General features: G+C 37.9%; 1 protein-coding gene across 3 annotated transcripts in view; it reads left to right on the top strand.

The window, feature by feature from the left end:
• Positions 1 to 22,816, top strand: part of FBXW7 (F-box and WD repeat domain containing 7) — a 205,975-nt gene that overhangs the window by 87,458 nt on the left and 95,701 nt on the right. The window lies entirely within an intron of this gene.

Raw genomic sequence — 22,816 nt, 5'->3', positions numbered from 1 at the left:
TTGTGTAGGTCAAATCTTTGCGTACTGAAAATACTTCATGATTTTGCTACTTACAAACGAAGCTGGATAAATAAACATTTTCAACTCAATATTTTGGTATTGCTAATGTTAATGAAAAGCCGTGGTTAAAAGTAAAAATTTATTCTACATTAAGTGTTTTATGTAAAGAGATCACTAATCCTCGGGGTCCGTGAGACAATTGTCAGGTCTGATAATGCATTTATTAATGTTTGACTTTTTTTTGCACACACAAAATAAAATGTTAAAAAAGTTTAGGAAATGAGACTTGTCTGAAATATACTCTTTAGTATAACAGGAAGCTCCGAGAACATCCTCAGGCACGAGTTTTATATTCTCCAGTTGAAGGTCGGCATCCATTTTGAAACACGTGGCATTTGACTAGCCCAAGACAATATGCACCCTCTTTCGTGTTCATGTTCTACAAAACATTATGTACAAGGCATTGATTGAAAGACCAATGATATGGTCTGGAATAATGACATTTAAAGAAATGCTCTGTTTTTTGCCAGAAAAGTGTTACTTTCTATACAGTTTATAAAAAGTTTATTTTTCACCATTCCATGAGACTTTACGTTTCTCCTGTCCTATTATTGCAGTTTTTCTTATTCAGCTCCAAAAAAATCCCCAGCTCTGCAGAATTTGTTGGTTGCATATAAATACATTTTAATGTATTTTTGGATCACTTCTTTTAAAAAGCTGCTTTTCTGTGGGTGGAATAATTTGAGTATTTGCAGACCATATAGGCCATTATTTCTGGAAAATGATTGTTCTTGTGTTGGCACTGGTGTGGTTTATGCAAGACATTTTAGGGATAATAATCTATCTCTCTGTTCCTCTCTCTTCATATGTATATCTGTCTTTCTACAAACTGAGGGAAGGAAGGGAGCCTTTCTTATATTAAGTCATTTTCACAAATGTTCTATCAATATACTGGCTGTTCCTGTTTCAAGCATATCGTTTCATCATTTGGGAACAAGTGCAGTCTGGTTCATCCTTTGTGTTCTTTTGTCTTTGAATCTCTCCCCAAAAAGTAGCGCTTGAATATTTTTGCTGGGTGACTATTAAACTTAAACGAATAAACTTAAACACATTTGAGAAATTATTATATTAAATGTGAATGAGATGGAATGCTGTGAGCTGTATCTTAAATATTAACTATTTGAGTGCCAAGAGGGAGCAGTACTGCATTTTCTTCTCTCTTTTGCATTCACGGTTAAGATTAGGTTTGTGGTTTTTCTTTGTGAGCAACTTCCATTAGGGCACATATAAAAAACTACTTGCAAACATTTCGAAAATGCCTGGCGTGGTGATCCAATGTAAAAATACTTCCGTTATGGGATCTGTCTGTTCAGCTCTCGTACATCTCCTGTATTAGTTATATTGAGCTTCCATCAAGCCCTTGACTAAAAATGGTCATAGGGCACATAGACGCCCATCTGGATTTTGTAGGTCATTTTGGGAGTGTGGCTACCCGCTGTGCCATACCATTTTATCTGGAATATGTGTATGTTTAGAGTTAGGGAGCCAAACTGTGTAGGTGGCCAGTTTTTTTTTTTTTTCTTACCCAACACATAGTAAGTACATTGTGCTCAGTACATCAAAATAAATGTCTCTTAGAGGGTTTTCTCACTGTCCACAGCAATGCAACTGTTAAAGGGACACTATAGTCACCCAGACCACTTCAGCTCAATTAAGTGATCTGGGTGCCAGGTCCCTCAGGTTTTAAACCTTCAGATGAAAACATAGCAGTTTTCGAGAAATTGCTATGTTTACATAGCAGGGTTAATCCAGCCTCTAGTGACTGTCTCGTCCGGATAGGCACTAGAGGCGCATCTGCGACGCTGGATGCGAATTTCGCATACATCGCGCAGAGCGTCCATAGGAAAGCATTGAGAAATGCTTTCCTATAGACTCTTTGAATGCATGTGCCGCACTTGCCGCTCATGCGCATTCCGCTCCACTAGGGTGTTAACCCCTTCAGCGCCACTGGACCCTGAGGGTGAGGGCACTATAGTTTCAGGAAAACCGCTTTGTTTTCCTGACACTATAGTGATCTTTTAAATATTGAGAAACTTTTTATTTAGGTCTAAGGGTATAACAGAGAGTGACAAATTTCCATAATATTCAGGAGCCAGGAAAAAGTTTCATGAACTTTTTGATTGCCAGCAAAGCAATGCATTGCGCATTCCTCAGGCACCCAAATAATTAGCAGGTTAATTTAACCCACTCTTCTTCTGCTGCTAACCCATGTCAGTGGTGAAAGTAGGAGAGCATATTGGGAGATGCAGTGTTTTTTATTGTGGAAAGGGAGTGTTGTAACTACAAAGAGAGCCTCTTCTTCTCTAGTGTCCATTATATGTCCCAGCACTGTGCAGAATGAATATATCCGTATATGCTCAGACTGCGTGCTACATTCCCACTATCAGCACTATAAGAAGATCTTTTCATCTCCATTGAATGTCAGAGGCAAATCGTCTCCCCGGGTACTGTTTCTGTTTCACCATGGTGTTTAAAGGGGCACTCTATGCACCATAACCACTATAATTTACTTTATTTACCGGGTACTTTATAATTTACCCCTTTAAATTACTCCAACATCCTGTATATTGTAAGTTTGTTTCCATCAGACTAAGTTTTGTTATTTCTTTTATTAATGGTTATAATGGGAAGAATCATGCATGCATGAGGTTTAAATAACCTTAGAATTGTTTTTGGTTATTAGAAGCTAATAACTTTTCTCTGGGATTCAAATGCTGGAAACTTGTAAAGCCATTAATAAAGTTTTTGTCGAGCGGTATCACTAAAGTGCAAGTTTTAATTAAAAAGCATCACTATCTATGAACACATTTAATGGACTTAGCAGGCAGTACAGCTGCCTTCACTCACACTGTGGTTCTATTTAGACACTGGACACAACTCAAATGTTCTGTTTGGATTTATTGGCTACTAATTATTAAGTGAATAATACTTGATGGCTTTGTGAAAGATAAATCAAGCGTAGCAATTAATAATCGTTCAGCCATAGCGGTTTTATTTTATTTTATTATGGGACTAATTTTCTTTCTTATCCCAATGTGACAAATTTGAGAACATGCTACTTTTGCCCATAATTGCATCCCAGCAGGTGTCCTTGATTAAGAGGCAAAAAGTTTAGATGTAATTTAGGCCTGCCATGTGAGTCTGTTGAATTGCAACTTCAAAAAGATGAATAGTCTAATCAGAAATACGTAGAAGTTTTGATTGGATATAAATTGAGACCCCCATGTTAACTTTTTATGATAAATAGTAGTCATTATCAGTATTTGCTAATGCCGACTGCTAGAGTCTCAATTCTTATCTTTTCTTTTTTTTTTATCTGTGTGATATAAATCCTTTTTGACCTGGAAACAGGGCCAAAAAAGGGTGAAAAAATAAATATTTTCATTGATATATATTTATTGCAACAAATCTAAAACATTTTTTGCATGTTTGGGATTCCTTTACTACACTCCAGATTATTTTATTTTACAATTATTTGCATGCTACAGAAAATATATTGTCAGAATACAATATGCTCCTTCTTCACGTACAACTGCAAAGGCGAAAATAAAAAAAATATCGTTATTTATGATCTACAATGTGTCCAAAGGGATATAAATTCTTTATATTGAATTCAAAGAAGGGCTCTAAAATGGTGAATTACCTTACCATACTGAAATAGTGCAAGGTCTTTCATAACAAACTTGGAGGAGAGCAACCAGGAAATAAACTTTTTAGTTTAGTCATTTGGGATTATAGACCGTTGATAACGAAAACATTTTCAATGGTAAAAAGTAATCAAGCAATACTTTGCTTTTGGAGTGTGGAACAATAAAATTTATTTTGAGAATAACTGAGAAGCCGAATAGAAAAACTGTTAAAATTGCTAACATAGTAAAAGAGATGGCGAATCTAGTATTCTAGACTAGAGAAAAATACTCCATACTCGGTCTGAAATTCTAGAATGAGCAGATTGCATGTGTCAGCTGGTTGTATCTGCTGTCACCATCTAAAAAGCTGCTTCTAGTTATTATTGGAATGTATATAATACAAACTCGTATAAGTTATGATCAGAAACTATTAAATGGGACTAAAGGGCGCTTATTTTTAATAGGATTGCTGTTTATACACACCCTGGAATGACTTTAACAGGACATCATGAAACCCATTCTGTCTGCATGGGTATGATATTGGTAACACCTATATGTAAGGTGTTCTAGATCACCGTTATATGCTTAGCACCTTACAGCAGACACACTACTCAGCATTATCGAGCCTTTCTTTATGCTGTTTGACAAAGTGAGTTGTATAGCTATTTAGTTAACTTGCCAGTTGGCTTAATTAAAAAAAAAACAACAAAAAATGACTTTAAATTACTTTTTCTAATTTCAATTACAAATTGCTTCATGTATGTTTTTCTCATTTGCAAACACTGAAATAGTGGACATTTTTAAGGAGCAGAAACCTTAAGAGGACTATAGGAATATAGTCTGCATCGGTTGTACCACCCTCAAATTGGTACAGATTGGTCTTGATCAATAAGAGCGGTCCTATAATATCTCAGATTTGTCAGTAGACCTCTGCAAGTCTTTTTCCAGTTCCTATGTATATACCATTAGAGAGTACTACTCATTACGCACTGTATGTATTACATTTGTATTTATTTTTCATGCATTATATAAAGAGGAAAATCATCACATGTGACCACCATTAGTGGATTTAATAAACCTCCACTTTGTTTTCGGTTTTATTGAGGATGAAAATTATGGTAGTCTATTGCACAAGTATAAAGTTACTATCCGGTTGAATTTTTCAGGTTAAAATATTCATTTTTGTTTCTTCATTTATTTCTATTAAGTGCGTTCTTTCTACATGTATATGTTTTCTTTCAGTAAGTTGGTTAATGGTTCATGACGTATGACTAAAGCGACAGCAGGTGTTTCCATACACTATGAAATAGATCCCTTGCTCCTTTTAGAGGCTGTATAATCTTCTTACAAAGTTTAATTAAACGCCTATTTATGAACTTCAAGTCACATCTGTTTGTCTCAGTAATGATAAGTGTGGCTTTTCATTAAAGAGAATTTCCCAGGTTATATATATATTTTTTATCCATTTGTAAAATTCTATGTAGATAATGCATGTAAAAATAATCTACAGGGAAATCTATTTTAAAGCGTATCTGTCACCGCCATCGTCTTCCTGTTGCACTCTTCTGCTCCTGGGGCTTCAGCTGCCAGGAACTGACATCACTGCTGTAGTTCCGCACAGGTCTATGTAGGATCCTGCGAAACCTTGGGATTCTCTATAGATAGAGCTAATTCCACTGCAGCTGTCACCGATGAGGGCTGGGGGAAATGATCAGCCTTGACAGAGGTAGTTTCATCTAGTGTCAAGCAGTGTCAGTGAAATTCTGACACAGGCAATCTAAATATTTCATAAAGATAGAATCGTTATGCAATACTCATTTTGCAGGGAAGGGTGACAATGTCGCTCTAAACTGCATTTCTCTGCGTTCATATGCCCAGACTCAAATCTCTTCCTCCAGTAACATTCCCTATAATTATGTGTTTTTAGTATTGTCAGTACACTCACCACGTGCATGGCTGCCCTCCTATTCATCAATTGGGAATATATATTTTTGTCCATTTCAGCCTCTCGGAGTACCTGAGAAGTGTTGTTGGGGGTTATATGGGGTTTTAATATAAAAAAACTAATGACTTCTTTTCTTACTCTTACATTCTCTTAATTGTGGTACCTGAACATTCAGTGCTATTCGACACTGTTAAAAAGTAAAATGCTGTGCACTGGATGTATTATAGTTATATATTGAAGGAATGCAGAAACATCTAATGATTATATTTGGACAATGTAATCATCTAGGTTCTCAAACACATACAAAAGAAAGCTCAAGCAACTGCAAAATAACTACTGCTAAACGCGAACGGTTATAAAATATGGATATATTTTTGCCAGATTTTTTTAATAACTGGTTAAGTCTTTTGGCTCATGTCAGACAGACCATATTACAGATGTATATTTCCAGCTCATGTTGTACCAGTTTAATCTACCAAAGTATTACAATTGCTATCAAAATTTTCTTTTCTACGCCTAGATTATCTCGTACCTGTTAATGACTACCAATCTGGAATAAAAACAAATTGTGTATTGTTTTCTTCCCACCTGACATGCACCAGAAAGTCATTTAGCACTCGAAGCTGTTTATTTTGCTTTGATGGATAAGATAAGTAAGCTCTGTCATTAGACATGTGTGTTCTTCATGGTTGGAAGATTCGCAAGTTATGTCGTGTTGATGGCTTATTGACATGCTGATTCTGTTTCGCTTTTTTATTTATTTATTTTTTTGCATTTTATCTGTCAGCGGGACTTTTCTCCATTTAGAAAGTGTGTACAGATGGCAGCCTGATCCCTGCTTGTTTCTGTGTTAAAACAGTACCCACAGAATAGTGTCAGCAGGTGATATTTGACTTCGTTTATCAAGAAAAAAACAAGCACTAATGAACAAATTATAGTCCAATTTGATACCAGATCTATATGCATTGCATGTATTTGTTTACAGAGGCAAATATCACATCTCTCGCTCCTGCATGGTAATATTACTCACAGCCCCAGGGAATACCACTATGATGTTACAACCTCCCACCATACTGTACAAGAGTTCCAGTTTGGTAGGTAAGCTGTCTATGCTGCCACATTATGCAGAGACAGATGCTTCCCCATTAACTACTGGACCCTTCTACCTGCTATTTTCATATCACCTCCCTGTGCTCTCCGCCACAGAGACAATTGATGTTTGAATGTGTATGCATGTAAGCTTTTCTCTGATTGCTTATTGTGTGTGAGTGTGTGTTTGTAAGAGTATGTTTTTTGCCTGGCTTTGAAATCAGAGGTGGCCCACCCTGTTTGTTTGTGTGTGTGTACTCTTAATTCCTGGACATATACATGTTACAAATCAAATGGTTGATAAATATGCTATCCTTGTATTAAGACAGAATTAAACACTTACAGTGATTTAAAGTGGTTATGGTGTCTGCAGTCTGTATTTGCAGCATTTCACTTTGAAACACTGCACATACAGATATTAACCCTTTAGGTGCCGGAGGTGGAGTTACAGTGGCAGTGTCATATGGTTGTCATCAGCCAGGCTGGAACTAGTCAGTCGTTGGCTGAGAGTGAACAGTTGATGCTCTCAGCCAATGAATGGTGATGGCCGCATCACTGTACCACCAGGGAGCATTGGAGCCTGGCAGGGACCAGGTAAGGGGGCTAGCTGTTGCTAAAGCCAGGCCAGGGTACTCCTATCATCATAATCATTACAGCAGGCTATAGTGCATATAATACTTGGGGTAACCCTTTAAGTCGAATTAGTCAGATGAGCAGTTGGAAGTTTATCTCCATCCTTGAAACTCCTATAGTCTGCATATGATCAGAATGCAGGGACTTGGTATGCCTTACCGTTCAGCTGTTCAGCAGCTGTAACATTATGGTACAAAATAAAAATAGGCCACAGTAAAAGCTACGTGATATCTGTTAATATTAATGTGTGATATTTCATTGTTCTTTTCATGCATGATGTGAGCAATATGTTTTTTTTCTTGTAATAACATCACAGCAGTGTATTCAATCTGTTGAATGCCAGTGGATACAGGAGTTTCTGTCAAACTGACATAAGAGTGTACAATGTCATAAAGGACTTTTTAACTTTTTAAAGGGCCACAATGTAAAATCAAGGGCATCGTGCAACCTGATATGTGTTGCTGCCTCTACTGATGGAGACCCTTAAATATAGCCCTGATAACTGACCATTATGTTTCTTCTTTAGCGTGCAAATGCTTTTTTACTTCTCCAACTGAGCTATCCAGCACTGGTTGGTGAAGTAGCAGCTGTGCCAACTATAGCAGGTGGGCCCGAAGCCAGGGCTAGGAATGGAGTTCCTTGACTCTGCTTACCAGCCAATCGCAGAGTCATGTCTTCCTACACACTTAAGATATGCAGCAGGCGTTGCAGTGTTATCAATATCTTAAGCTGAGCAATGTAACATCTAAAGAGTTTTACTACCTGGCAGCTTCATACCACAGACACTAGGACAAAAAGAAGCTTGATAATTTATTTTCTCCAGCTTCCTGACATGCATCATCAATATGTGGTTATGTTGCCCAAAAAGCAAACAAAAAAAACAAAACAAAATGTTAGTCATTTCTTTTTTAATGGATTTCAAAATTAGCAATTCATTATCCTCCATAACCCCTTCTTCATTGCTGGGGTTTATTCAATAAACTGGGATTTCTCGAAGATAGATTAAAAAAAAAAAAAAAAAAAAAAAAATCTAAAAGAAACTATTAATTTGAAATAGGCAAACTGGAATATTTATCCAACTCTTTTCCAGCTTGACTATTGTTTCCTAATTTAAACTAAATAAAAGTGTGCTGGCACTTCAAATCAACATAAATACAATGCTCATAATAATAGGTGGATCCCTACACCTTAAAATAAAATACCATACAAAATAATACGAATAAAAAAAATAAGAATGCACCCCATGTTTTTGGCCTGCTAATCTGTGTGTTCCTTCTTAAGGCAGCTAACATACCAAGTTTTCATATCCCATAACGATCTATGTGCATTATTCTCTGAAATGCATAGTTTAACTGACATGGTGCAGTGATACCACTGGAATATACATATCTCAGTCTGTCTGAGATTAGTGGGTGTCACCCTTCTGAACAGCATCTTCTTTTTTAATTAAGACCTCTCCCTCTAGTAATATTATGGGGGAGGAGGTGAGAGATGGAGGTGACTCTCCAGCTGCTCTCCTGGCGTGTTATCATAAAGAGAGATGCTGCATTAATGGCTGTAGCTCCAAATAGCAGCTGCTGCCTGGGGTTGTAACTTTACCCAGATTCAAGCATGTCATGCCTTATACATCTTGATGTTACGGTAAGATTAAAAGAGACATAGTGCTACATATAAAAAATATAAAATGTGATATCAAACACATAATGCTGAAGCTTGTTTTATGGGAAAGTAACTCAACCTAGAGTCTCATAGTTTATTATGATTTATTATGACAGATCTGTCAAGTCACACAATGTCATTATGCGAGACATGATTTACCCCCAGTCCACCACCTGATCAACATTGCTGCTCTCTCACCTCCGAGGACTCAGAGAAAGTGAAGTATAAGCACATTATTAATGGCAACACACTCTTGATGAGTTTCCGGGCATTTAAGCATATGCTTGAGTCCAGCTCCCAATGTGTGGGCAGTCATTTTGGCACATGTTCAGTGGGAGGACACACCTCCTTTATAGGTTGGCACATTTCCGTTGCATTGTGGACACACCCTTCTGTTGACTCCTCCCCACCAAGCCCCTTACCTCTACCCATAATGGACCTGCCAAAGTTAGCCTGTTGGTCATTGAAGACCTTACTTTCCCAGAATACATGGCTCACAAATCTAATTACGGATACAACTATTGCACTGGGCCACACTAAACATTCACTGATTTGTTTACCACTTTGAGTGTGCATCCATTTGCTGGATAGGTTTCCTTATAAAAATAACGTGCTCCCATCATGAAATGAGTTTGTCATTATAGGTAGGAGGCCGGGAACCCTGCAGCTATGCTGAATATATAGGTGTTGTTAGACACTTTTTTTTTCACTGTTCCATTTAGAGAAGTAATTATTTGGAACCTTGGCTTGGCCACTTCTTAGGACATAATGCATTACTGTCCCAGGCAGCAATGTGATCGAGATCACAGCACAACCTATAATATTTCATAGACAAATTTTCATAAATTGCACTTTTTGTAGCTGTGCATTCACATGGCATGTTATTTTCATATAAAGCAGTCAGAGATTTCAGTTATTTAAGTGCTTCATGCGCACACTGTACATTAACTTGTTTGTTCAGCCTTGTGACATCCAGGAAAGGAGGCAGATGTAGTTTTAGCTTGCAAATCACTGCTACTATATTTTAACAGAATGATGCGGGGCAGGGGCAGACAATTCCGATCACCACAATCTATGCAAGGAGCATATCGTTATGCCTCGCTTGTCCATTTCCAACCAGCAGTAACATTTTTGTAGTCATCATAACGCAAAGATTTTCAAGCCTTAGTTTAAGGGAAGAGCTAGTGGAGAGTTGATTAATGACTTTAAAGGATGCTAAGTGAATAAACTGCTGATTTGCTCTTGTCAAGAGTATTATACAGCACAAAAATAACATAGGTTGGAGAAATATAATTCTTTTTTAAAATGTCCCTTAATTTTCTGAAATCAGGACATGTCGCCTGTAAAAAATAAATAAAAATATAGCCTGTCCTTTGATCTGAATGTTATAAATCTGCTAGCTTACCATGACGGTATATGTAGTCCATAACAGCTGGCATGCAATAGCTGTGTCTAGAGATATGCATGTGTAAAAATGAATTGTAGTGGAAAAGACCACACACATTGGAAAGATAATTAAGCACCGCTAAATATTGTGTGTATAATTTCCCTTTAAAAACCATAGTGACTAAGTAAGTGCTGGCATCACCGTCTGGAGCGGCAAACAAGCCAACTTTACATCACATGCCCTTTGTAGAGCAATCTTTGGTTTGCAAGGGAGCCAAGATATCGTGCAGACACGCTCAACACATCTGTCACAGTGATATTTCAAACAAGTGTGTGCTGCTAAAAAAAGGAGGCCAGATTAGTGAGATCACCACTTGGGGGCAAGAGGGATGAATAAAACAAATTGCAGCTTTTTATATTTTCTGCAGAGTTTCACGGAGAATTGTCACTGATTATCAAGACCGCTTACAATAGAGCAGACTTACTGGACACAGAGGAGCTGTGTGAATGCATGTCTAGGAAGAAAAAAATGAATGCCAGTATATTTATTTGTTACGCAGTACTCACACATAGCATCACATTAGCAGTCTCCTGGTGAAATCAAGCCTAGACTATTTGTTTTAGTCTTAAAAACCTTGCACATATTGACTGCAGGGTTGCTCCAAGCAAGCGAGAGAACAATGCTTTGGCTGCATTTCAATAGGGTGGCATCTGGCTCCACCTTTGAACTGTGCACAGATGAATATTTTATGCAGTTGCCCGAACTGGTCCCCAGTCTCTGTTAGTTTGATGCATTACAGCAGCACAGAGCTAATGGTGATGCATTTCAATGCAGTGTTCTGATTAACCCTCTGGTACTTTAGAGTTAAATAACTGGTTTTATCTGTTGGGTTAATCTATTAAAGCAACAATTTCTTTTAGCCTTATACTTTGCCTTCTTTTTGCAGGCAGCGCTAATTTTCCCTCCATGTTTATGCGCAAGGCAAATTCGTCACACATAACGTTTCTATAAAGCATAAAAGGTCACCCCACTGCCAAAATATAATATAAATAAAAAACACTGTTTAGTAGATATGACGCAAATGAAAACTTGCATGCATTTAATTATGCTTTTTTGTTTTTAATTTTTATTGGAGGTATATCTAAAAACTCTTGGAAAAACCTGGAGTTCTTTTGTCTGCAGCCTTTGCAAGCCCTCCCCTTCTAACACCGCTTAGACTTTCTGTGGCTGTCAAATCGCAGACTTCACAATGCAGCTCAATGAGAAGTCTTTTCAAGGCAGGTGCTCTGAGCAATTGATGCCTCTTGAGCTTAGCTCCAATGAGCTAAGCAAACCAGGAAGTAAGAGGACCTGTTGTCTACTTGAAAGCCAGGGGGGTGTAACCAGGTTAATTTATAAAAGTGCCAATTTCTATTGTATTCTGCACTTTTTGTAAAATAAAAATAATAGAACACACTCCTCACTCATAAATCTTTTCAGCAAGCTAAACTGCTTTAGGGGTTTGAAGTGTCCCTTTAAGACGTGAAATGTAAACCCCGGTACATGTCAACGCTAAATATGCAGATAAATTATTGATTAGGTGCTTTAAAACCACAGCGCTTTCTCTTTATATTCTGTCTCTTTATTTGCATAAATAGCTGCAGGCGAGTTTGTTTTTAACCTTTTAAAGTTGTTGGCGAACACCAGCCGGTTGCCAGTGTGCGACACCCTCATACACATGACAGGCACTTGATTGCCACGAAACTGTGATACATGCCCGTTTTCAATTTGCCATGGAAACAGGGTTGGAAAGGAAATATAGCAAGCAAACAATAAGCCACTCAAACATCGGAAAACCTTGTGCTGATTGTATCTTAACCCAATCGAGCATCAGACTAATGTCTTTGTACTTCATTTCTATGTAATTGGAGGTGGGGTGGGATGATATCGCAGGCTTGCACTGAGTAGATAAACATTTGTAAAGTTCATATGATTAAGTGCTTATTTAAAATAACCATCAATAATAAAAAAAAAATACACTGAATAATAATAGAAGTGAATGCATTTTGTGTAGATTAGAATATCTCATAATCGAATTCCATACTCTTCTTTGGATGAACGTTTCATTTCCATTTTATACCATGCAGTGCTGCCCTGTAGATGTTTTTTTTCCCCATCAGTCCTCCTGATTGACCTACCTATGTGAAGACAAGTGTTCCTGCGTCATCTGCATTCTGTTAATGTCACATAGCAAACTGTTTCTGAAGAGCTGTTTGTGTTTGCAGATCTCAGGTTGCTTTCAAGTAGATACATTAATGAATCAAATGTTCCATGCAGGTTGTGAATATAATGAAATCTGTATGCGCTACCAGAGATACTGTCTCTCAGATCTGATCATAAATCTGTCACATTGCGTATGTTATTATTGGTACTGTGCTGTCTGAGCCGACCTCTGTCCTTGGGGAAGGTTTCCAACATCCGTCTTCACCTGGAAAGATGAAAATTCAACTCAAAATGTTTCGTAATTACTGAGGATGTGTATGCACATCAATGGCAGAGAAAAGTATGAATGTTGTGGAGGGAGTTTAGGTATAGTGAAGTCTCTGCTTCACTATACCTTCTGTTGATCCTAGGCACATATAACCTCTGGAACGTAAGGTGCGGTGCTCAGCATCATGGGAGATGGAATCTTATGCAGCTTGTCATTGATTACCGGTTATTTGACTGCTATTGAATGACACTTCATGAAGCCACCTTTAATCTGAAACTCACAATCATTACAGTGGCCTGAAATTAAAAAGGCACAATGTAAAAAACTGTATATAGTAGTAAGCACAATCAGGCAAGAAACACATAAGAAAAATAAAATAAATGAGACAATGGTGGAATGGTGAGGAGGAGCAGTTACCTGTTAATATAAATACTTTAAGAACATGTGGCTTAAAGACTTTCTCAAGGGTGTTATCTCTCCATTTTTGTTCCGATTGGGAGTAATCCAAGTCTAAAAAAGACATGGGCTTTGAAAGAATTAATGGAGACAACTGCTTGTCTGTTATCCCTTCCCTGAACTATTCTTACATTTTGGTATTTAGTTCAGGGCTCTACAATAATATTTTAACCATTTCACATAATTGTTCAGTTGAGAAAATTTTTAAAAAAATGGTCTTATTGAATTTAGCCGCTGGCTATTTGCATACTATAAGGTGCTGCACATACAGAGTTTAAAGGGACACTATAGTCACCCGAACAACTACAGTTTATTGAATTTGTTCTGGTGAGTAGAATTATTACCTTCAGGCTTTTTGCTGTAAACACTGTCTTTTCAGAGAAAAATGCAGTGTTTTCATTACAGCCTAGTGATAACTTCACTGGCCACTCCTTAGATGGCTGTTAGAGACCCTTCCTGTGTCATGGCTGCCTAAAATGCTTTCAAACATTCAGTATCTCCTCCCTCTGCATGCAGACACTGAACTTTCCTCATAGAGATTCACTGATTCAATTTATTTATTTTATCAGGAGATGCGGATTGGCAGGGCTGTGTTTGACTTGTGCTGGCTCTTTGTCAGTCTCAGCCAATCCTATGGAAAGCATTGTGATTGGATCAGGATACCACTTCTGCTGATGTCAGCAGGCAGTGGGCAGGTCTAAAGGAAACCGGGACAAAGCATGCAGCTGCAGACTTGACTACAAGTAAGATTTTACTATTTTAGGGAGGCATGAGGGGACCAGGGTGGCTAGATGGTGGTTTTAACCCTGTAGGGTCAGGAATACGTTTGTTTTCCTGACCCTATTGTGCTCCTTAAACCGATTTGCTGCTAGAGGTGTAACTCCAAGACTTCTGGGCTGGATAATGTAAATTCTGTGCAAACTTTCACGCACAATGTGCCATTTATTGGCTGATAACGGTCAGCTGGCACTCTCAGCCAGCGAATGGCAACTGGATTGACTTCCAGCTTCTGTGGTTCTGAAGAATCGCGTCACCAGAGAGGAAAGTAGCCTCGGAGAACACTGGTACCCAGGTATGAGGGCATACCGTTGTTAAATGGTTTTCTCCATTACCGCGAAACTGGGACAGGGTACTCCTGGCATCATAACCATTGCATTGGGCTTTAGTGGTTACAATGTTTGGAGTAACCCTTTAATGTGACCTTGAAAAGATTCATTGGTTTTGTTGAAGAGAAGTACAGCACATAGGGTTTCAAAGCATAAAAACCCACGGATTACATTTCAGTATGTTTAATTGCTTCTTTGGAAGTCATGCATCCTCCGACCATAAAGGGAAACTGTATATCAAACGAGGTTAAATCACTGCATTTGGAAAATTGAATCAGAAGGCAGACTGCCTCTTGTATTGGACATAAAATGAAGTGTGGATTTCTGTATAAGATAGATTGTTGTATATAACCTTTCTAGCACACACAGTTTATTTAATTTGCAAATATAACCTAAGCCGCCCCCTGTGTGGTCTTTTGGCAGTGACTAGGTGCTTTACAAAGATTACTGGAAGGAGATGGCATTTCCTGCAGTTCTGGCGGATACTTCAGATTCAAGAAATACTTGACAGCATTACATATGTCACAAGATGTAAACAGCCACGGCCTGCTCTATTTCCTTGTGCGTGGAACAGTGCCTCACTAACTGTGAGAGTAAGGGGTCCACCTGAACTTTGAGGGGAGGTTGGGTGTAAGCCATCAACCTGCTGATCTTTTTTTTGAGTGAGTGAATTAAGGTGCTAGCCAGTGCACGTTTTTCAAACTATGTGTTTATTTCCTAAACAGTGAAATTAAGTGGAAATTATAAGGCCAGAGTAGTTGAGATAGAAAATTTCTCCAAATGAGCTATAGTCATTGCTTGGTTGTGTTTTAGTCTGATGTTCGCGGTTCTGTGATCAGTTCATCAAGCAAGCATTACAATACCTATATGAAATCTTAATACACCAATCTATAGCTAAAGGTTCAGGAGTCGTTTTCCTGTCTCCTCAAAGCTTTAGTGTGGAACAAAGAGGAATGCATTGCTAGGCTGAGCACCTTGTAATATAAACAAATTCTGTAGAAAAAAGGTATGGACAACTACAACAAGTCAAACAACAAATATTACTTCAGAAAATTCCCAAGCAACTATGGCCGGATATTCTTGTAAATAGGATATCTCTGACTTCGTTTCGGGGTGTATGTCTGCTTATAAGTAGGTGCCCTCTGGCGTCTGAAACACATTTAGTCTTTTTGATGGATTGATGATGGCTTTCATGTACACATGTTTTTGTGCTGGATTTTTATTCAGAGCAAAATAAAAATAGAGTGTTACTGGTTTATGTATTTATTTTAATTTTAAAAAGTTCTGTTTTCCACTTTAATCATGAAGTGTGTGGTCATGTAAACCATTACATGAATGGATACAATATAGAGATTTATCTGCATGCTAAATCCACTGAATTCCATGGTGATTGCCCACTTTTTACAGTAGACCATAACCCTTTCATAACCCAAAAGTCACCAATGGAATGGGCCTGCTAGTCTCATTGGTTTCCATGGCGATTGTCCCACATTTTAATACTTTAATTTAGACCCTGGACCTCCTCACCCCGAACTGCAAGGCACATTCCATTGGTGACCACAACAAGAGTACATAGTCTTAAATTAGAGGGGCAAAGGTTTAAAAATAATACCAGGAAGTATTACTTTACTGAGAGGGTAATGGATGCATAGAATTGCCTTCCAGCTGAAGTGGTAGAGGTTAACACCGTAAAGGAGTTTAAGCATGCATGGGATAGGCAGAAGGCTATCCTTACCATAAAATAAGGCCAGGCCTAATGAAAGTATTTAGAAAATTGGGCAAAGTAGATGGGCCGAATGGTTCTTATCTGCCGTCACATTCTATGTTTCACTATAGGCAGTCTTTGCAAAGTATGCAAAGACTCTGGAAGGTGACAAAGCCGCTTTAATGTAGTGGATATATAATACATTTAAAATACTTAACAATCACGCCAAATTAAAGAAAAACCCCATAGGGTGTGCGTGTAGTTCTAGTTAGCACTGCCCAGGCAAGGAATTGATCAGCCAGTTGGGATACAGATGGGTACTTTTCTGATGGACTTTTCAAAGTTTTGACTTTATCCTATAAACGCCAATTTGCGCATCACCTTTTACTTATTGTAATGCAGTCCATTCTATACTGGCCCCACAGTGAAGTAGTTTTAATATAATTTCAGAACCTGGAACCAAAATTCTAGGGCACCTATACTGGTTTTACATGCTGAACTAGTGCCTTGAGTTAACACTTATCACCAAAGCAGAGTCATCTATTTAATACTGTAACCCATTTATTCTGGTAGACCCCCAGCACGGAATCACTGTGTCTTCAGTTTCACAGCTTCTTTACTGACTTACTGGCCAGACACACACATATAAATATCTGCAATGTTATAAATATTGAGTAGCCTTAATTAAACTGAGCAATCAATAACCTATGTGAGTTGGGGAAGAGATCTAAGATTGGAGTGAAATATAGACAATGCCTATACTAGTGGACAGTAAATAGTCCTATAAATAAATATATTCTTTAAACCTGTTAAACCTGTTCAAAACTGAAACCTGGCAAAGCAGACCAGATTGGGATATACGATATTTGTGGATTTATAAGGTATCTGTAGATTGTATACATTACCATACTATTTTTCATATAACACGATTTAAATATGCCTTAATATGGTTAATTTTTTTTTTTTTTTTTTTGCTAAAATGTAATTGATTGCAGAGATTATTTGGAAGTGCATACATTTAGCAGTTGTTCTTGGGGGTCTCTGAAATTAAGTACATTTAAAGGGACACAAATATGCATTAACTTGCTCATATACAAGGTCATGATTATCAAGAATAGCCCCTAAACACCCAAAAAAAAAAAAAAAAAGAGAGAGAAGTTCTCCCCTCAGCCCGTTCTGAGATGTGAATTCCCACTCGCTAGAGTAGGAAGGAGGGCCTGGCTGAGGTGAGGGCATGGAAGACACAGAGGAGGGGGTCATGCTACAATTGGCTGTCTGGCCCGGCGCTAGTTGTGCACCAGATTTAGGTTTTCCAAGAGGAACTCTCAGAAATGTAGTTTTTCCTTTGTTATACCTGCAAATCTCTTCCACCTATGTTGCTTTGACCTATACTGTGAGATATGTATGTAGCCTACCATGCTTGCAGACTCCTCTCTGTTGAAGGTATGTTGTAGAGCTGCAAAATGATTGGATACCTGGATTTATATGTTTAAATATACATGTGTGCGTATATGTTTAATGCATTAAAACCTTGTATTTAACACAAGTTTCCATTTAAACATACATGTACTTATAAAAATACTCCTGATTATATCCAACACTTCAATTACCGCAGCACAGTCAGGTAGCAAGCTTTTTAATACATCAGTAGTCCATTTTTGACATTTCAGCTTTTGAAAAGTCTTCTTTTCGGCTTGTTTTCATGCTCTCATTGCTTTACACAAATCAACAGTTGCCATAGCAACGTCTATCTTGGTGCAAAGAAAGTGGCCTTCTTAACCTGTGTTTGAAAACAACTGATATACCTGGAGTTTCTCCACAGAATGTTAACAGTTTAGCAAGCTGACGTCACAGGGTTAAACCTTGGCCTTTGCTGTGCGAATGCTGTGAAAAGCATAGTTCCAGCGCTTAGCTTGTAATGAGGCAAGGCATGCTGCATTTCAGTATAAACAATACTGAAGTGTAAATATCCTTGTTATCAGCTTATTTGGACCCCAAGGAATGCTGTATCTAGATAAACAAGTGCTAGCTAGAGAATTTCAGATCAGAAGTGAGTAAGCACAATTCCCTTTTTTCATAGGCCTAGTATATTTCACCCTGCAACCAGCAGAGGGCAGAATCCGATTTTATACCAGAATGACTTGTTTATTACATCTGCAGGCAAAGATGGCTGAGAGATATTACTATCCCATTTAAATGGAATTACATATGGGGAAAGAAAATAAATAATGAAAGACAGGTGTGAAAATAGGTTCTGTTATCACGCTTGTTACAGGACTCTTAATTATTTAATTAGAGTTTACAAATACTGTTACAAAAATCTTTAATCGTCATTCCCATGTTAAAATATAATCTTTGTTTTGATGAGCTAATTTAGTTTCTCCAGTGTAACCCTTTGAGCATGAAAGAGTTATGAAGATCATAATGATTACCTGGCCATCTTGTACTTGAATGGTTAATATCTGTGTTTTGTCATCCTGCTGGAAATGGGTATTTAAACAATATAGTTCTTGACATAGGACTGAATTCTGCTGCCTGGGATAAAATAATTCACATGTATGGTAAAAGTGTTACTCAATCACTAGAGATATGTTTTGTCTAATAATCTAATTCATAGTGAGGTATTCTGCTTTCGTTACTCTCATGGTACAAGTGTTTGTGGTTCACGAGATCTGTAAGCTCAGATAGCACTATTTGTCGATACAGTTCTGCGTAGGATCAAGATGCTGAGACGAGGTAGCCAGGCAGACTTCAATTACCTCAATATAATATGCGTAACACTTGTCAGAGATCAAGATTCATCTCAAATCACGTTGCCGTGAATAGCCCTGTGTAAGACATTAATATATGATGGCCTTACAGTGTAGCTTTGTGGCTGTGGGATGTGCTTAATAAGTTATGAGGCAGTGTTGTATTGTGATTACAAACGAGAGGTGCTCTGTTCACACCATAAAATAAATCCGTCACGTAATGAGCATTGATCTCATTTAAAATTCTCTGTGGATTGGTCTTGTGATGCATATTCTCTTTAAGTGACATTAACTTCCTTTCTAGAAGTCAAAATAATTATAGTACGAAAGCCATGATTTCTGCCCACAGAGAATTGAATGAGCACACAGATCATATATCTACATCAGAAGGACTCTGACAGGAATGGTACATTACTTCAGTAGAGAAACATCAAGGACTTAGTGAGTGCTCCTACGCATGGTCTGATAGGAAACATGTAACTTACCGCGGTCACGGAGACTAAGCTTCAGATTCTTTACTTCTTGGTGGTCGATTCCCAGCCATCCATCTTTTTTTTTAGCTACAAATTCCGTTATCAAAGCTTTGACTGATGGGAGTTCTCATATAACTAAGAGATTTACTTGAGCAGTGCTCTTTCAATGACATAACTTTGAAAGTCACCACCATCAAAAAAAGTAGCAAAAAAAAAAATAAAAAAATTATTTTTTGAAACTAGCTGTTTTTTGGCTCGTTTGGCAAAACGCCACAGGCGATTAAAGGGGCAAACCAGGCACAAAAACAACTTCATCTAAATTGCGAGGAGGCCCCCAGGCGCTGAAGTTTCAGTAAGCACGCAAGGGCACCGCTGATTGGATTAGAGTGGTCAGCTGACACTTTCATTCAATCAGTGACTCCCCATTCACAAAACTGGCTTGGAAAGAAATATAACTTTTCCAAGCTAGTTTTGTGAATGGGGGGACATTGGTGAGAGCTTCACGGAAACTAAAATTTTATAAGCCGGATGCCGCCTGGGAAGAGGAGATCAGTGCTTGATTTGAGGTTAAACTGTTCAAGAATGGTTTAATCTCTGAAGGTCAGAGTGCCCTTGAGGGCCTCCTGGCACCATAACAAGTTTATTTAGATGACGTTGTTATAGTGCTTTAACCAGCTTAAACTGTCCCTTTAAAACATGATGTACATATTTTATACGGGGAAAAAAAAGATAGATATATACATCCTACAAGGGGATCAAAGAAAAACATTTTCCCCCTCTCCCAATCTCATTGTATTTCATAGTGTTATCTCATATTATTACATCATTATCTCTTAAGGGGTTAATAAGGTTTTAACAAACCAACTATAAACCAACCAAAAAACAATAGTTTCCTAAAATACTGGTTTTGACTAGCGTTACCCTTTCTGTAGTGTCTAACCAAAGTTAAATCGCACCAAAGTTAAATCAATAAAAAATGCTAACATTAATTTCAAATGTATTGCCATGTCCAAGTTCTCCCCTCAGCCCGATCCCTCGGCGTGTCCAAGTTCTCCCCTCAGCCCGATCCCTCACCATGTCCAAGTTCTCCCCTCAGCTCCCCCTCTGTGCTGGCTAGCACTAGCAGAATGCCAATTTTGCCCAGAATTGACGTTGGCCGGCCTGGTCTTTTTTCTGGTCAGCTAATTTCACTGCCAGAGATGGTAGTTACACGTCTGACAGCTAAGAGGTTGAACTCTGTGTTTGCAGCTTTTCCGAGTGAAAGGCTGCATACTTCACAGGCCATGACCACTTCAAATTAGTGGAGTGATTATGGTTCTTTAAGTCATTCTCAAACAGTCAAAATGTAAAGTCCCACTTATTTAACAACTGCAGGACTGTATAGAGCACCAAATGCACTATAAGTACACTCATGCTAGCACTGAGTCAGGTTATGATCATTAACCCCTTCACACAGCCATTGTGTATTTTAACTATTGCAATTGAAATGTGCTTATTGCAAAAAAAAAAAAAAAAAAAAAAAAAGTGTCTGCATTAGTTACCCAGACAGCAGAGCAAGCACTATAATGGCATTACTATTGCATTACTCTCCAGGACACTTTAACTACTCGTATTCTGGGGTTGTTTTCTTTGCAAACCACTTGGTAGTGAAGAGGTTAAGGACAGAGCTCAAAATGTAAAGTCCTACTTTCCAAGACAGACTTACTTGCCACTGCAAGCCTGGAGTATCCAAGGCACATTCTCCAGGGCTCATTTTTGGCTCCGTAGTAAGTGAGTTTAAATTTTCAGTTGTCGTGTAAGGAATATATGTGTGTGACCTGGGAATGGGGTGTAAGTTCACAGTGGTGTACTTTACAATGTATGACCCTTTCAGGGTTTTCACTAAACTGGGAATTGGCCAGAGAACTTCATGTTTTGTTATAAAATGGTCGAGATCAAAATGGAGCTCAGTTAGAGATTTTCTTACATTTTTCTGTCCGATCAGTTTTCTCTTTTGGTAGATAATCCTGATAGATTTTTTTTAGCATTATTATTCAAAGTGAAATGTGTAATTGCATGTTCTTTTAACACTTCCAGCATTTAATTTCTGTCTGAACATGGAGACATTTGAATAATGTGGTAAGTGATTGAACTTGAAGGAACATACCAAGCACAATAACCACTGCTGTTCACTGTAGTGATTATGGTGCCACAAGTGCGCTACTGCTCTCCCTGTCAAACCGTCCTGGTATGTTCTGACAATTTACATGGATCATTCCGGATGTCTGCTGCAACAGCTTGCCGGAGAACCTGCTTAGCCATACAGAACTAAGCAGAGCTAGGCATGACTGCGCTTCAGTGGAAGCTAGATTTCCACTGAAACTTGACTAAATTAACAGTTACAAAAATAACAACATTTACTTAACCACGTTGGCAGCAAGTTTAATGTGCCTTTACTGCTTTTCACATTTGTATTATTATTAGTAGTAGTATAATTTCTGAGACTTCTGGTTGCCCTATTCAGTGCATCAGTGCACATTAGGAAACTCAAGAAGGTCAAAATCCTTTTGTTTTTTTCTAATCAGGAATAATCTCAATACCACAACTCATTAAGAATATACTTATTATTTATATCATATATGCTATTTGGTAGGAACTCAATTAATAACACTGTATGTAGTTAATTGAGGTGATTATTGACATGTGCTTACCATATATTATAAGTTATAAATGGATACATGTTTGACACAGATTGAGTTTTTTAAAGGTTTCTTTTATATGATGCTTTCGATTTGGTAGATGTAGGTTCCAACTGTAGCTAGACATTTAATATAGGTAGCCTGAACACACTTCATTTGCAGCTATGAGCAGAATGTAATGACCATCTGGCCAAACCCTTTTATTTTGCAGATTCTAACAGTAGTTAACTATGCAGACTGATTCTGGTTCTTTATTTAATACAGTAGCATATGTTGTGTCCATAAAGTTAAGGCTGCCTGTGAAGTACGGAATGACCACATCGGTGTCAGATCATCACAATGTCTCTGCTTGAATACGGCCAATTAGCTGGAAGGAGCGACCGTGTTGATTGGTTTCACAGTGCCTAAGCAGCATTTTATTTTTAAAATTTTAATCTTCCATGCTAATATTAGGCTTGGCACCTTTATAAATCTCCGCTCTCTTCGATAGAGTTCCCATAGCTGCAGCTTATGTTAAAATTGGCCTAAATCAGACTGTCAAACACTATCTCCAGTGGAAAGGGAGACTTCTTGTATAAAAGTCCCTTCAGAGAAGCAAAATATACTTTACAAATGGTGAAACTTTCTTATTTGTGTTTTGCACTGAATATACAATTTCAGTCATCTACAAAATGCTGCTAAAAAAGGTTGGGGGACCAATAATGGACACGTTTACATTTAGCGTCATTGATGTGATTCTCTATAAAATACTTTTACCCATCATGTGAGATTACTTA

The sequence above is a fragment of the Pelobates fuscus genome, chromosome 6 (genome assembly GCF_036172605.1).
Source record: "Pelobates fuscus isolate aPelFus1 chromosome 6, aPelFus1.pri, whole genome shotgun sequence".
Taxonomy (NCBI): Eukaryota; Metazoa; Chordata; class Amphibia; order Anura; family Pelobatidae; genus Pelobates; species Pelobates fuscus.
Note: the sequence above shows the minus strand (reverse complement) of the source record. Positions and strands in the feature narration are given on the sequence as shown.